We start from the raw sequence: 14,157 nt of genomic DNA, 5'->3' as shown, positions 1-14,157 counted from the left end.
GAAGCTCTAGCAGATTTTATTTCTGATATTCCAAAGAAATCTTTAGTCTGAGTATCTAAACCAGGTCTTAGACATTTCTGTATTGTGAGGATGGTTTGAAAGGCCCCATCTATGAGAGAAAAGTAAATAAGCCTCTAGTGATTGAGGTGACTAAGCTAAATAAACCTGGGAAGAAAGAAGAAAAACTGCTCCTTAAAACACCACATGGTTCAAAAATATATAACCAGCACAAGTCATTGATATTCAAAAACTAAATTTGATTCAAAATGTGATATGTTATGGATGGTTCTGTGCAGTAATAGGCCACCATTTACAGAAGGCAAAGCAAATCTGAAGTTGCCCTTGGGATCACTGGAAAGCAGAATAATTCTAGAGGCCATGATTTTTCCTCAGATCAAAATTACTATAGATCTATAGATTTAATGCATCAAAGTCAAAAGTAAAAAGCTTTGAAGGTCCATGGAAAACGACAGAATAGTAAATTAAGATATTATCCTTTGCTAAAATCTTTCTGGTTCCATTTCTCCATTATTCCACCTTTTCCCCTCCCTTAATCAAACGATCCAAGGAAGTGGGTAGTGTCATGGAAAGAGCATGTTTTAGAGTTCAACACTCATGGATGCCAATCCCATGTATCCTAGTTCAAAGCTAATTGGAAAGACTTTCTCACCTTGAATTTCTTCATCTACAAACTGAGGAATATAATAAATCTGTCTCCAAGTTTTGTTAGAAGGATAGGATGAAATAATATAAATAAAAGTACCTGGTTTGAAGTCCACAATAAATGTTGTCTCCTTTAACCCTCTTTCTCTAACCCTCTTTCTCTAAGCAATGCCATCCCAACCTTTTCCTATACTTCAATACATTTCAATGTCTGAATTTGTGGCATGGTATCCCACTGTTCATTAAAAGCAGGGTTTTGATTATTTGAAATCTCTCCAATTATCATATAACAAAACTCTCACTCTACCACCAACTTCTGGATGTTGTTTATAAAACATATTCTCTCTTGGCATGGTGAGACTTTGAGGAATTTCAGGAGACAGTAATGGCTCAGGAGATCTTGCCAATCCTCCCATAGGTCACCTTTAAAGATGAACTATATTCTAGTTTGTCTCAGAAGCATTTAGAATCTGACTTTCATAAATTTGGCCAACATGTTTCAACTTATTTGTAACTCCCAACGGGATCATTCCTTTGTAAAATGAGTGCTATAAATATAGAAATTTCTAGAATAGTAGTAATGACACACATAACCTGTTCAACTACTTTCACTTGATTTTCAGAATTGTTTTGGACATAATTATTTAACCCTTACTTCATATTTAACTCTTTTTTAAAAAAGTATTTTTTTTATTCATAGAGACAGAGAGAGAGAGAGAGAGAGGCAGAGACACAGGCAGAGGGAGAAGCAAGCTCCATGCAGGAAGCCCAAAGTGGGACTTTATCCTCCATCTCCAGGATCACACCCCCCGCTGCAGACTGCGCTAAACCGCTGCACCACCGGGGCTGCCCCATATTTAACTCTTTTATTTGTGTTGCTTTATTGTGGTTATTGCTGTTTACTTCTATTGTCTAAGCAACATTACCATCAAAAAGCACAAAAATTATTTTAACTTTCACATATGGAAACAAATAGAAAAGAATCGCTTTGGGAAAAAAAAAAACTGAAAAGAATGAGAGGAGCTAACACTGCCAGGTATTATAAAAAGCCAGAAGGCAGAGAAATTTGAAAATCTCCCATATAACTCAACCCTCTTCCGTTCTCAGAGAAGATGAAAGCCCAACAGACATCTTGCTAAACACCATTAAATAAGCAAGTCACTTAGCTTAGGAAGGTGCTTTACTTTAAATTAAATGTTACTGCTGTCCCTTGCAATCACAGAAGGAGAGCAAGCAAGAGACCAGACACAAAAATCTTTTCTTATAATTGGTCTGCAAAAAAACTATCTTCATTATTTCATGATTCACACCATCACCACTGATATTTGAATATATGTTGCAATAGCGAATCTAAAGCCAAATATATTGGGCAGCCTGGATGGCTCAGCAGTTTAACGCAGCCTTCAGCCCAGGGCGTGATCCTGGAGATCCATGATTGAGTCCCATATCAGGCTCCCTGCATGGAGCCTGCTTCTCCCTCTGCCTCTCTTTCTCTCTGTGTCTCTCATGAATAAATAAATAAAATCTTAAAAAATGAAAAAATAAAGCCAAATTATTATCCCTGTTAAATAATCTTCTCATTTAATCTCATTCCAGAGATTCGAGGGCATCTGGATATTCCAACACAAGAGGATTAACTCTTGGAATAGTCATTAATGCTGCTTGCCACTTATTTCCAGTTCCAGGTAGTTTTGCACACAGCAGATTTGCATTATCTGGTCAGGTAAAGCCTTATGACTCTCTCTGGACCTTGAGTTGTAGAGGAAGCTACAGGTGTCACTTTTAGGCTGAACATTTAATTGCCAGTGTGATGAGAGATGCTTGAGTACCTTTTCTCTTGACAAGTTATCAGCAACACCTGAGGCGGCCAAAGGTGGAAGTTCTATACCCTGGGTCATTGCATGACTCTCTGACTCCAATGAGCAGAGGCTCTCTGACAACCAATGGTGATGCTTACCATAGTCTCACTTAAATTCAAGTTCTTTGATCTCCCCTATTAGACTATTAGCTCTCTGAGGACCAGGGCCAGATATAACTAACTTGTATATTTTTCATTAAGTATAGTGCCTATACACAACAGAAGCTCAATACTATTTGCTGAATAATTAAACAGACTCTAACACTACAAAGTAATTAGATATATTTGCATATTCTACAAAAAAAAATAATGTGCTCTTACTATTATCTCGATGTAAGATAATCACTAAACTTGTCATCTGTGCAAAGCAAGCATTTTTATCCAGGGTAGAAACTATGTGGGTTTTTCAATTCCAACAAAGACAAAGCTAAAAAGACTAATCTTTATCATGTTGGGGAGATTTCACATAATAGGGACTCAGACACACTTATTTCCTATGATGCAAATCATTTTCTATTATTAGTGAAAGGCCTAAACTCAATCCAGCTACTTGTGATTATGGTACTGCACACTCTTCTCACTGAGTCAGCTAGCTAGACAAAATGATAATAATATCAAATGATGATCTTCATGAAAACAATTCTTTTCCACATCTATTGGTTCATTTTTCCCTAATGGCTATTTTTATTTTGACCAATGGTGCCTCTTCATGTTGTGAAATGACACTTCTAAATTTGAATGTTGCTTTCAAGTAAATACAATGTTCCCTAGTCAGCTTGTGTTTATTATTTCATAATATTACTAGATCCAGCAAATCCTTGGGGTTAAATCTTCTAAACAGTTGCTCTATTAAATGTATTCCTTATATTTTTAGTTGAGCATTAGACTAAAATATCTTCAGTTAAGATACCCTTTCCAAGTAATTTGTTGATGTATTTGATTAGCTGTCTCCCCCTCTTCCCAGGGAATGCCTATGATAATAAGCACAGATGCAGAAGTCATTTTACTTACCCAACATTCTGTAATAATTCCAGTATAGTCAACATTTAAAAACAAAATATTCTAAAACATTCCTTTTCTTTTATTTCTTATATCATCTTAATTATTCATATTAATATTTCCATAACTATTTTATTATATTTAGTTCATAAAAATTTATATAATAAAACCAGGCAAAACTATGTCTCAAATCTCTCTGATTCCTCAAAGTTCTCTTAAATACTTCCTGCCATGATACTTAAAACAATTGACTGCAACATATTGTTAAGTCCAAGTTCTGCTTTTTGTGCACCTATTCATGAATAAACAAATGCCATTTCATAATTCACCCTTCTTTCTCTTCCTCAGAGGAAGCAGAAATCTAACTCCCTTTTGACTAACATAATTTTTATTTTAACTTGGATACCTAAAAAAGAGTGTTAAACTTTTCTTCTCCCTACATTGTGAAACTTTAATTAAAATGTCTCAGCTGATCTATCTGCTAATGATTATTTGGACAATGATGCAGAGAATCCTTTTTCTCAAAGGAATGAACACCTTCTAAGCCAAGAACAGCTTTGGGTCCAGATGTTACTGTTGTTCATTCTCACCATTAATCACCAAACACTGCAGTAGGACCCACCATGGATATTATTCAAACAGAGACTCAATTAAATTCAGAGGCAGTCCATTTAATCTTCATCAGCTCAAACAATGGCAACTTCATTTTTCTCAACCAAATGTTAAGTCAGAGAAGAGAAACTTCAAAGATTTTCATTTCATTCAATATTGTTATAAAGTAACTGGATTTACAGTTTGACTTTGGGCAAAGGAGAGCCACCGTGTTTTGCTGGAAGGCAATGCTATAGGGAAGAAGAAGCATCCTGTACCAGTAGACACAAGTTGTAGTAACTTCATGATAAAAAAGAAAAAGATTTATTTGCTCCCTTAAAAGCTGTGATAACTTAAGAAAGAAATAAAATATTCTCTTTGGACTCTGCACTGTGAAGATGGATGTGGGGTAAGGAAAGGACCCAGAGAATAGAATGGAGAGAGGAAAAGGGGACACATCTAACTCTTACATCATTTACTTCATCTAGACCAAGGGGGAAAATAGCTCCTTAGAGGGGTCCTGCTAGAAAACAGCCTATGGTCATGATGAATGAGACAACTATAATTAAGTACATCATCAAACTTGCTAGAGACCTTTCTTACTATGGTCATGACATTGAGATTTTTTTTTTTTTTAAGTAGGGTAAATGCAGAGGGAGTGCTAACTAGAAGTCTTTAACCATTAGTTTGCATCATGTCTACTTACTCAAAAGGGTTTCCACTAGGATAATAATGAAACCTTATTTAACCCCCCCCCTTTACCATCTTTGCATTTACTCAATGTTCTCCAGAGAAATAAAACAAATAACACATAGATAAACAGACATATATTTATTATAAGGAAGTAACACACAATTATGGAGTCTGACAAGTCCTAAGATCTCCTGGGCAAGCTGCAGACCCAGGAAGATGGAAATTGTAGTTCTTGTCTGAAAGCTGGCAGGTTCAAGACCCAAAAAAGAGATGATATTTCAGTTTAAGTCCAAAGGAAGGAAAAGACTGATGTCTAGCTCAAGCCGTCAGGTCACTGACTTTCCGTCTTACCCTGCCTTTTATTTTATTTTATTTAGGCCCTCATCTAATTGGATGAGATCCACCCACCTTAGAGAAGGCAATATGCATTATTCAGTCTACCATTTCTAATGGTAACCTCACCCAGAAACACTTCACAACACACCCAGAATAACATCTGACCAAATTTCTGGGTACTCCATTGTCTAGTCAAATTGCTACATAAAATTAACCATCAAAATCTCTAACACAGTGAGCAAATTGGAGACAATACAAAGTCTCCCTACACAAATACCCTAGAAATCAGGGCACCTGGGTGGCTCAGTGGTTGAGCGTCTGCCTTTCACTCAGGGTGTGATCCCAGGGTCCTGGGATTGTGTCCCTCATTGGGCTCCCTGCAGGGAGCCTGCATCTCCCTCTGGCTATGTCTCTGCCTCTTTCTCTGTGTGTGTCTCATGAATAAATAAATAAAGTCTTAAAAAAAAAAAAAGAGAGAGATCATGTGAGAGGAGGGAAGAGTCTTTTTACTTCCTCTCAAGCCTTTTCCTAAAGCAGCCAGATTGTGACAAAATGAGAAAAAAGCTCTTATTAATGATAATAGTAATAATAATCATAATGGCAAACACAAATGTAGTATCTACCATGTACCAGGCATTGCTTAAGTACATTTTATGAACTCCTTCAATACAACAACCTTTTGAAGGGAATGAGGAAATCAAGGCAGAAAGACAGAAGTTAATTTGCCCAAAGTCATAGAACTAAGAAGTAGCGAAGCTACAAGTCCCATCTAAGCTATCTGGCTCTAGAAATCCATATTCTCTTTCTCATTTCAGTGAGCACTGAATGTTCATAATGTGAGAATGAGTAGGAAAAAAATCTCTGCTTTTGGGAAACAAAAGAGTGATGCTTATAGAATGTATCACTCATCCTGATCCAGAAATCAAGAAGGCCTCATCATCTGGGTAGTTTGTAATGTAGTAATGAAACCCATGGACAGTCCAGTCTAACTTTTACCCTCACCCCCTCTCCCTCTGGATGAGCTTTACCTCAAAGAGATGACCTGGGAGCAAACCCTTTAAGTCACATCTCTCTGGCCTGGACTGCTAATTAACTACCACTCAATCTATCCACATCTACTGTGCTCAATATGCTTGTCCTGGTCTATTCTTCAGCCAGCACCCAGGGGTATCTTCTAAAAACAAACAAACAAACAAAAACAAGAACACCATATCCCCTTGCCAAAAACCCTTCAGTAGCTTCCTGTTGCTCTTAGAACAAAAGTACATGAATAGGATTATGGGCCCTGAACTGTCTGCCCTATCTCCCCTCCAGCCTCACCTCACATCACCCTTGCTCTATCTGGTCAGGATACCTAGCTCTTCTTTTAGTCTGTGTCCTTGCCAAGCACCCTCTTGCCACTGTTCATACCATTGCCTCTGCCAAAAGAACTCATCCTAGAAGAGTTTATTACAATCATGCTTTTCTCTTTTCCTTTTCAATGTAAGAAACCTAATTTGATTTCTTTAGCCTAGAAATACCCTAAGGAATCTCAGGCATCTCTTTCTCAGGAGAAACCCTTCATTACTCTAAGTAGATGAGCCCCACACTATAAGCCCTTATGGCACAGTATACCTCTGTTGTGTATCTGTCACAGTATCTGTCACAGTAACAACTGTACATTTATAGTAGATCTCTAAGATCTAAGAGGCTGAGGAAAGCATCTTCTTTTGTTCACCATTGTCTGACAGGGTGTCTTAACATAGCAAATAGTAAAAATACCGTCTGGATCAATGAATGACAGAATAGCAATCTTAGAAGAAGAAAAAGTATGAGCAAGATCATTGAGGCAAGAAAGGGCATGGCACACGAAAGGAATAATGAGTAACCCAAGATAGTAGATTAGAGCCAGAACTAGAATGATGCAGAGAAAGGATTAAAAATAGTGGTGAGGAACTCAGGAAACAACAGATGTTGGCCAGGATGCAGAGAAAAGCAAAACCTTCTACACTGTCATGGGAACGTAAACTGGTACAGTCACTCTAGAAAACAGTATGGAAGTTCCTCAAAATTTTTAAAATAGAACTACCTCTGACCCAGCAATTGCACTATTAGGTATTTATCCTAAGGACACAAACATAGAGATTCAAAGGGGCCCATGCACCCCAATGTTTATAGCAGCAATGTCCACAATAGCCAAAATATGGAAAGAGCCTAGATGTCCATCAACAGATGAATGAATAAAGATGTGATATATATATAACATATCACATATATTATATGTGTTACACTGATGGTAGAGATAATATATATCACATATATATATATCACATATATATATAATGGAGTATTACTCAGCCATCAAAAAGAAATGATATCTTGCCATTTGCAACAACACAGATGGAACTAGAGGGTATTAAGTGAATTAAGCCAGTAAGAGAAAGACAGATACCATATGATTTCACTCATATGTAGAATTTAAGAAACAAAACAGATGAACATAGGGGAGGGGAAGGATAAATAAAATAAGATGAAAATAGAGAGGGAGGCAAACCATAAGAGAGACTGAACTCTAGAAAAACAAACTAGGGTTGCTGGAGGTGAGATTCATTTCTTTTTCCAAATATAACAATTAAAAGATGTAATTTTAAAAAGATTTATATCTTCATCTCATGGCAAAAGCGTGTTAAGTTGCAGTTTTGTAAAAGTAAGTTTCGATCCCCTAGGATCTATAAACAGAGGCTGTAAAAGTAGAAAAGATGTGACAGAGAGGGTATAAGTCAGTAATTCCTGTTCACAGCATAATGGCATGAGGAAAAACTACACCATCACATGTCTAGAAACTAGAAAACAAACTGAGGGTTGCTGGTAGGGAATGAGCATTAAGAGGGCATTTGATATAATGAGCATTGCATGTTATATGCAACTGATGCATTACTAAATTCTACCCTGGAAACTAATAATACAGTATATGTTAATTCAATTGAATTTAAATAAAGAATTAAAAACAAATACACAAAAATAGTAGTTAGGGCCAGATCATAAAGGGCTAGAAATTCAAAGTTAAGGAATATAAGCTTTCAATTCTGCAGGTAATGAAAAGCCATAATTTTCATTATGAGCATTATGAGCAAGAAAAACAGAATTAGATATGATCAGACAATGATTTCAGATATGACCATACACTGGATTCATTCAGGGAGATATAGAAAAATGCCACTGCCAAGGTCCAACTCAAAGAGATCCTGATTTAATGGTATAAGGTATGATCTGGACATCAGTTTTAAAAGCTCCCTGGTCATACAGATATGCAGAAAAGTTTGAGAGCCACAACTTTAGAAAAAACATTCTGGAATCTGTGTTGTTCTTAAATTGGAGAAGGCTACACTGATGGTAGAGAAACTGGTTAGGAAGCTCTCTTATGAAAATAATCTGATCTAGGACAGATCTCAATAACAGAAGAAATGGTCTCTTCTGAAAAAAAGGTTCAAGAGTCACATGCCAGACTGAGATGGCTAATGGACATGGGAAATAAGAAAGAAGTAGAAAATGATTCCAGGGCTACCAGACAGGACAACAGCATAGATGGTGCTGGGACCAACTAACAAATTTAACTGAGAAAGAAAACTCAAGAGGAGGTGTTGGAGTGGGAAACAAGAAAAGAAGAAAGGACGCTGAGCCCATTCCCCTGTCAATTTGGCTTTTACCTATCTCCCTTTATTCCGGAACTGTCATCACTAAATTAAGCCAACTGTTAGTGCCTGACAACTCTGCCAGGGGCCAGTGAAAGTCAACAGATTTAGGCTGCTGCAGGATAAAAAGGACATTCATTCTACCTCTGATGGCCCTCTCCTGGGACCTCACTGCCTGAAGAGTCCCGATATAGAATTTTTCCCAAGAGGACTTCAGTATTTCAGCTGCCACCAGCCCCTGCTGAGAAAGAGGCACAGTTCAGGAGTGAAGATCCAATCACCATGAGCTCATAGATCACAGTCTCCACCTTGACTCCTTAAATTGTGTCACCAAGCAGATGGGAAGCCAGCAATGAACCCAGAGCACAGATGCCGTGTGCTCACGCAGAGTATGAGTGAGCTGCACGGTTCTTCCTTTTAATTTCTTATCTGATAACAAGCTTCCAGTCCCCAGATCAATATTGCCAGCACACTGCTGTGCACCCCACTAGGCATACTTTGTTGTCTCTATTACTCTTTTTAGAGAAATAATTATCTGTGTACACAACCGTGTAAAAATTATTTATAGTTTATTCTTTCTCTTCCTAAATGAAACAATTAAAAGATATATTTTTTAATTTATTTTTTATTGGTGTTCAATTTACCAACATACAGAATAACCCCCAGTGCCCGTCACCCATTCACTCCCACCCCCCGCCCTCCTCCCCTTCTACCACCCCTAGTTCGTTTCCCAGAGTTAGCAGTCTTTACGTTCTGTCTCCCTTTCTGATATTTCCCACACATTTCTTCGCCCTTCCCTTATATTCCCTTTCACTATTATTTATATTCCCCACATGAATGAGAACATATAATGTTTGTCCTTCTCCGACTGACTTACTTCACTCAGCATAATACCCTCCAGTTCCATCCACATCCAAACAAATGGTGGGTATTTGTCATTTCTAATAGCTGAGTAATATTCCATTGTATACATAAACCACATCTTCTTTATCCACTCATCTTTCGATGGACACCGAGGCTCCTTCCACAGTTTAGCTATTGTGGCCATTGCTGCTAGAAACATCGGGGTGTAGGTGTCCCGGCGTTTCATTGCATCTGTATCTTTGGGGTAAATCCCAGCAGTGCAATTACTGGGTCGTAGGGCAGGTCTATTTTTAACTCTTTGAGGAACCTCCACACAGTTTTCCAGAGTGGCTGCACCAGTTCACATTCCCACCAACAGTGTAAAAGGGTTCCCTTTTCTCCACATCCTCTCCAACATTTGTGGTTTCCTGCCTTGTTAATTTGCCCCATTCTCATTGGTGTGAGGTGGTATCTCATTGTGGTTTTGATTTGTATTTCCCTGATGGCAAGTGATGAAGAGCATTTTCTCATGTGCATGTTGGCCATGTCTATGTCTTCCTCTGTGAGATTTCTGTTCATGTCTTTTGCCCATTTCATGATTGGATTGTTTGTTTCTTTGGTGTTGAGTTTAAGAAGTTCTTTATAGATCTTGGAAACTAGCCCTTTATCTGATATGTCATTTGCAAATATCTTCTCCCATCCTGTAGGTTGTCTTTTAGTTTTGTTGACTGTATCCTTTGCTGTGCAAAAGCTTCTTATCTTGATGAAGTCCCAATAGTTCATTTTTGCTTTTGTTTCTTTTGCCTTCGTGGATGTATCTTGCAAGAAGTTACTGTGGCCGAGTTCAAAAAGGGTATTGCCTGTGTTCTTCTCTAGGATTTTGATGGAATCTTGTCTCACATTTAGATCTTTCATCCATTTTGAGTTTATCTTTGTGTATGGTGCAAGAGAGTGGTCTAGTTTCATTCTTCTGCATGTGGATGTCCAATTTTCCCAGCACCATTTATTGAAGAGACTGTCTTTCTTCCAATGGATAGTCTTTCCTCCTTTATCGAATATTAGTTGACCATAAAGTTCAGGGTCCACTTCTGGGTTCTCTATTCTGTTCCATTGATCTATGTGTCTGTTTTTGTGCCAGTACCACACTGTTTTGATGACCACAGCTTTGTAGTACAACCTGAAATCTGGCATTGTGATGCCCCCATCTATGGTTTTCTTTTTTAAAATTCCCCTGGCTATTCGGGGTCTTTTCTGATTCCACACAAATCTTAAAATAATTTGTTCTAACTCTCTGAAGAAAGTCCATGGTATTTTAATAGGGATTAAACGTGTATATTGCCCTGGGTAACATTGACATTTTCACAATATTAATTCTGCCAATCCGTGAGCATGGAATATTTTTCCATCTCTTTGGGTCTTCCTCAATTTCTTTCAGAAGTGTTCTATAGTTTTTAGGGTATAGATCCTTTACATCTTTGGTAGGTTTATTCCTAGGTATCTTATGCTTTTGGGTGCAATTGTAAATGGGATTGACTCCTTAATTTCTCTTTCTTCAGTCTCATTGTTAGTGTATAGAAATGCCACTGATTTCTGGGCATTGATTTTGTATCCTGCCACGCTACCGAATTGCTGTATGAGTTCTAGCAATCTTGGGGTGGAGGCTTTTGGGTTTTCTAGGTAGAGTATCATGTCATCGGCGAAGAGGGAGAGTTTGACTTCTTCTTTGCCAATTTGAATGCCTTTAATGTCTTTTTGTTGTCTGATTGCTGAGGCTAGGACTTCCAGTACTATGTTGAATAGCAGTGGTGAGAGTGGACATCCCTGTCTTGTTCCTGATCTTAGGGGAAAGGCTCCCAGTGCTTCCCCATTGAGAATGATATTTGCTGTGGGCTTTTCGTAGATGGCTTTTAAGATGTTGAGGAATGTTCCCTCTATCCCTACACTCTGAAGAGTTTTGATCAGAAATGGATGCTGTATTTTGTCAAATGCTTTCTCTGCATCTAATGAGAGGATCATATGGTTCCTGGTTTTTCTCTTGCTGATATGATGAATCACATTGATTGTTTTACGGGTGTTGAACCAGCCTTGTGTCCCGGGGATAAATCCTACTTGGTCATGGTGAATAATTTTCTTAATGTATTGTTGGATCCTATTGGCCAGTATCTTGTTGAGAATTTTTGCATCCATGTTCATCAGGGATATTGGTCTGTAATTCTCCTTTTTGGTGGAGTCTTTGTCTGGTTTTGGAATTAAGGTGATGCTGGCCTCATAGAAGGAATTTGGAAGTACTCCATCTCTTTCTATCTTTCCAAACAGCTTTAGGAGAATAGGTATGGTTTCTTCTTTAAACGTTTGATAGAATTCCCCTGGGAAGCCATCTGGCCCTGGACTTTTGTGTCTTGGGAGGTTTTTGATGACTGCTTCAATTTCCTCCCTGGTTATTGGCCTGTTAAGGTTTTCTATTTCTTCCTGTTCCAGTTTTGGTAGTTTGTGGCTTTCCAGGAATGGGTCCATTTCTTCTAGATTGCCTAATTTATTGGCATATAGCTGTTCATAATATGTTTTTAAAATCGTTTGTATTTCCTTGGTGTTGGTAGTGATCTCTCCTTTCTCATTCATGATTTATTAATTTGAGTCTTCTCTCTCTTCTTTTTAATAAGGCTGGCTGATGGTTTATCTATCTTATTAATTCTTTCAAAGAACCAACTCCTGGTTCTGTTGATCTGTTCCACAGTTCTTCTGGTCTCAATTTCGTTGAGTTCTGCTTGAATCTTTGTTAACTCTCTTCTTCTCCTGGGTGTAGGATCTATTTGCTGTTTTTTCTCTAGCTCCTTTATGTGTAAGGTTAGCTTCTGTATTTGAGTTTTTCCAGTTTTTGAATGGATGCTTGTATTGCGATGTATTTCCCCCTTAGGACTGCTTTTGCTGCATCCCAACGATTTTGAACTGTTGTATCTTCATTCTCATTAGTTTCCATGAATCTTTTTAATTCTTCCTTAATTTCCTGGTTGACCCTTTCATCTTTTAGCAGGATGGTCCTTAACCTCCACGTGTTTGAGGTCCTTCCAAACTTCTTGTTGTGATTTAGTTCTAATTTCAAGGCATTATGGTCTGGGAATATGCAGGGGACGATCCCAATCTTTTGGTATCGGTTCAGGCCCAATTTGTGACCCAGTATGTGGTCTATTCTGGAGAAAGTTCCATGTGCACTGGAGAAGAATGTGTACTCAGTTGATTTGGATGTAAAGTTCTGTAGATATCTGTGAAATCCATCTGGTCCAGTGTATCATTTAAAGCTCTCATTTCTTTGGAGATGTTGTGCTTAGAAGACCTATTGAGTATAGAAAGAGCTAGATTGAAGTCACCAAGTATAAGTGTATTATTATCTAAGTATTTCTTCACTTTGGTTATAATTGATTTATATATTTGGCAGCTCCCACATTCGGGGCATATATATTGAGGATTGTTAAGTCCTCTTGTTGGATAGATCCTTTAAGTATGATATAGTGTCCCTCTTCATCTCTCACTACAGTCTTCGGGGTAAATTTTAGTTTATCTGATATAAGGATGGCTACCCCTGCTTTCTTTTGAGGACCATTCGAATGGTAAATGGTTCTCCAACCTTTTATTTTCAGGCTGTAGGTGTCCTTCTGTCTAAAATGAGTCTCTTAGTAGACAGCAAATAGATGGGTCCTGCTTTTTTATCCAGTCTGAAACCCTGCACCTTTTGATGGGGTCATTAAGCCCGTTCACGTTCAGAGTTACTATTGAGACATATGAGTTTAGTGTCATCATGATATCTATTCAGTCCTTGTTTTTGTGGATTGTTCCACTGAACTTCTTAAAGGGGAATTTTAAGAGGCCCCCTTAAAATTTCTTGCAGAGCTGGTTTGGAGGTCACACATTCTTTCAGTTCCTGCCTGTCTTGGAAGCTCTTTATCTCTCCTTCCATTTTGAATGAGAGCCTTGCTGGATAAAGTATTCTTGGTTGCATGTTCTTCTCATTTAGGACCCTGAATATATCCTGCCAGCCCTTTCTGGCCTGCCAGGTCTCTGTGGAGAGGTCTGCTGTTACCCTAATACTCCTCCTCATAAAAGTCAGGGATTTCTTGTCTCTTGCTGCCTTAAGGATCTTCTCTTTATCTTTGTAATTTGCAAGCTTCACTATTAAATGTCGAGGTGTTGAATGGTTTTTATTGATTTTAGGGGGGGATCTCTCTATTTCCTGGATCTGAATGCCTATTTCCCTTCCCAGATTAGGAAAGTTTTCAGATAGAATTTGTTCAAATACATATTCTGGCCCTCTGGCCCTTTCGGTGCCCTCAGGAACCCTAATCTAACATAGGTTTTTCTTCCTCAGGCTGTCATTTATTTCCCTTAATCTATCTTCATTGTCTTTTAATTGTTTGTCCCTTTGTTCCTCAGTTTCCCTCTTTGCTATCAACTTGTCTTCTATGTCACTCACTCGTTCTTCCACCTCATTAACCCTCATCATTAGGACTT

This window comes from Canis lupus, chromosome 13 (assembly GCF_011100685.1).
Source record: "Canis lupus familiaris isolate Mischka breed German Shepherd chromosome 13, alternate assembly UU_Cfam_GSD_1.0, whole genome shotgun sequence".
NCBI classification, from domain to species: domain Eukaryota; kingdom Metazoa; phylum Chordata; class Mammalia; order Carnivora; family Canidae; genus Canis; species Canis lupus.
The sequence above is the reverse complement of the archived record's forward strand: the minus strand, read 5'-3'. Positions refer to the sequence as shown.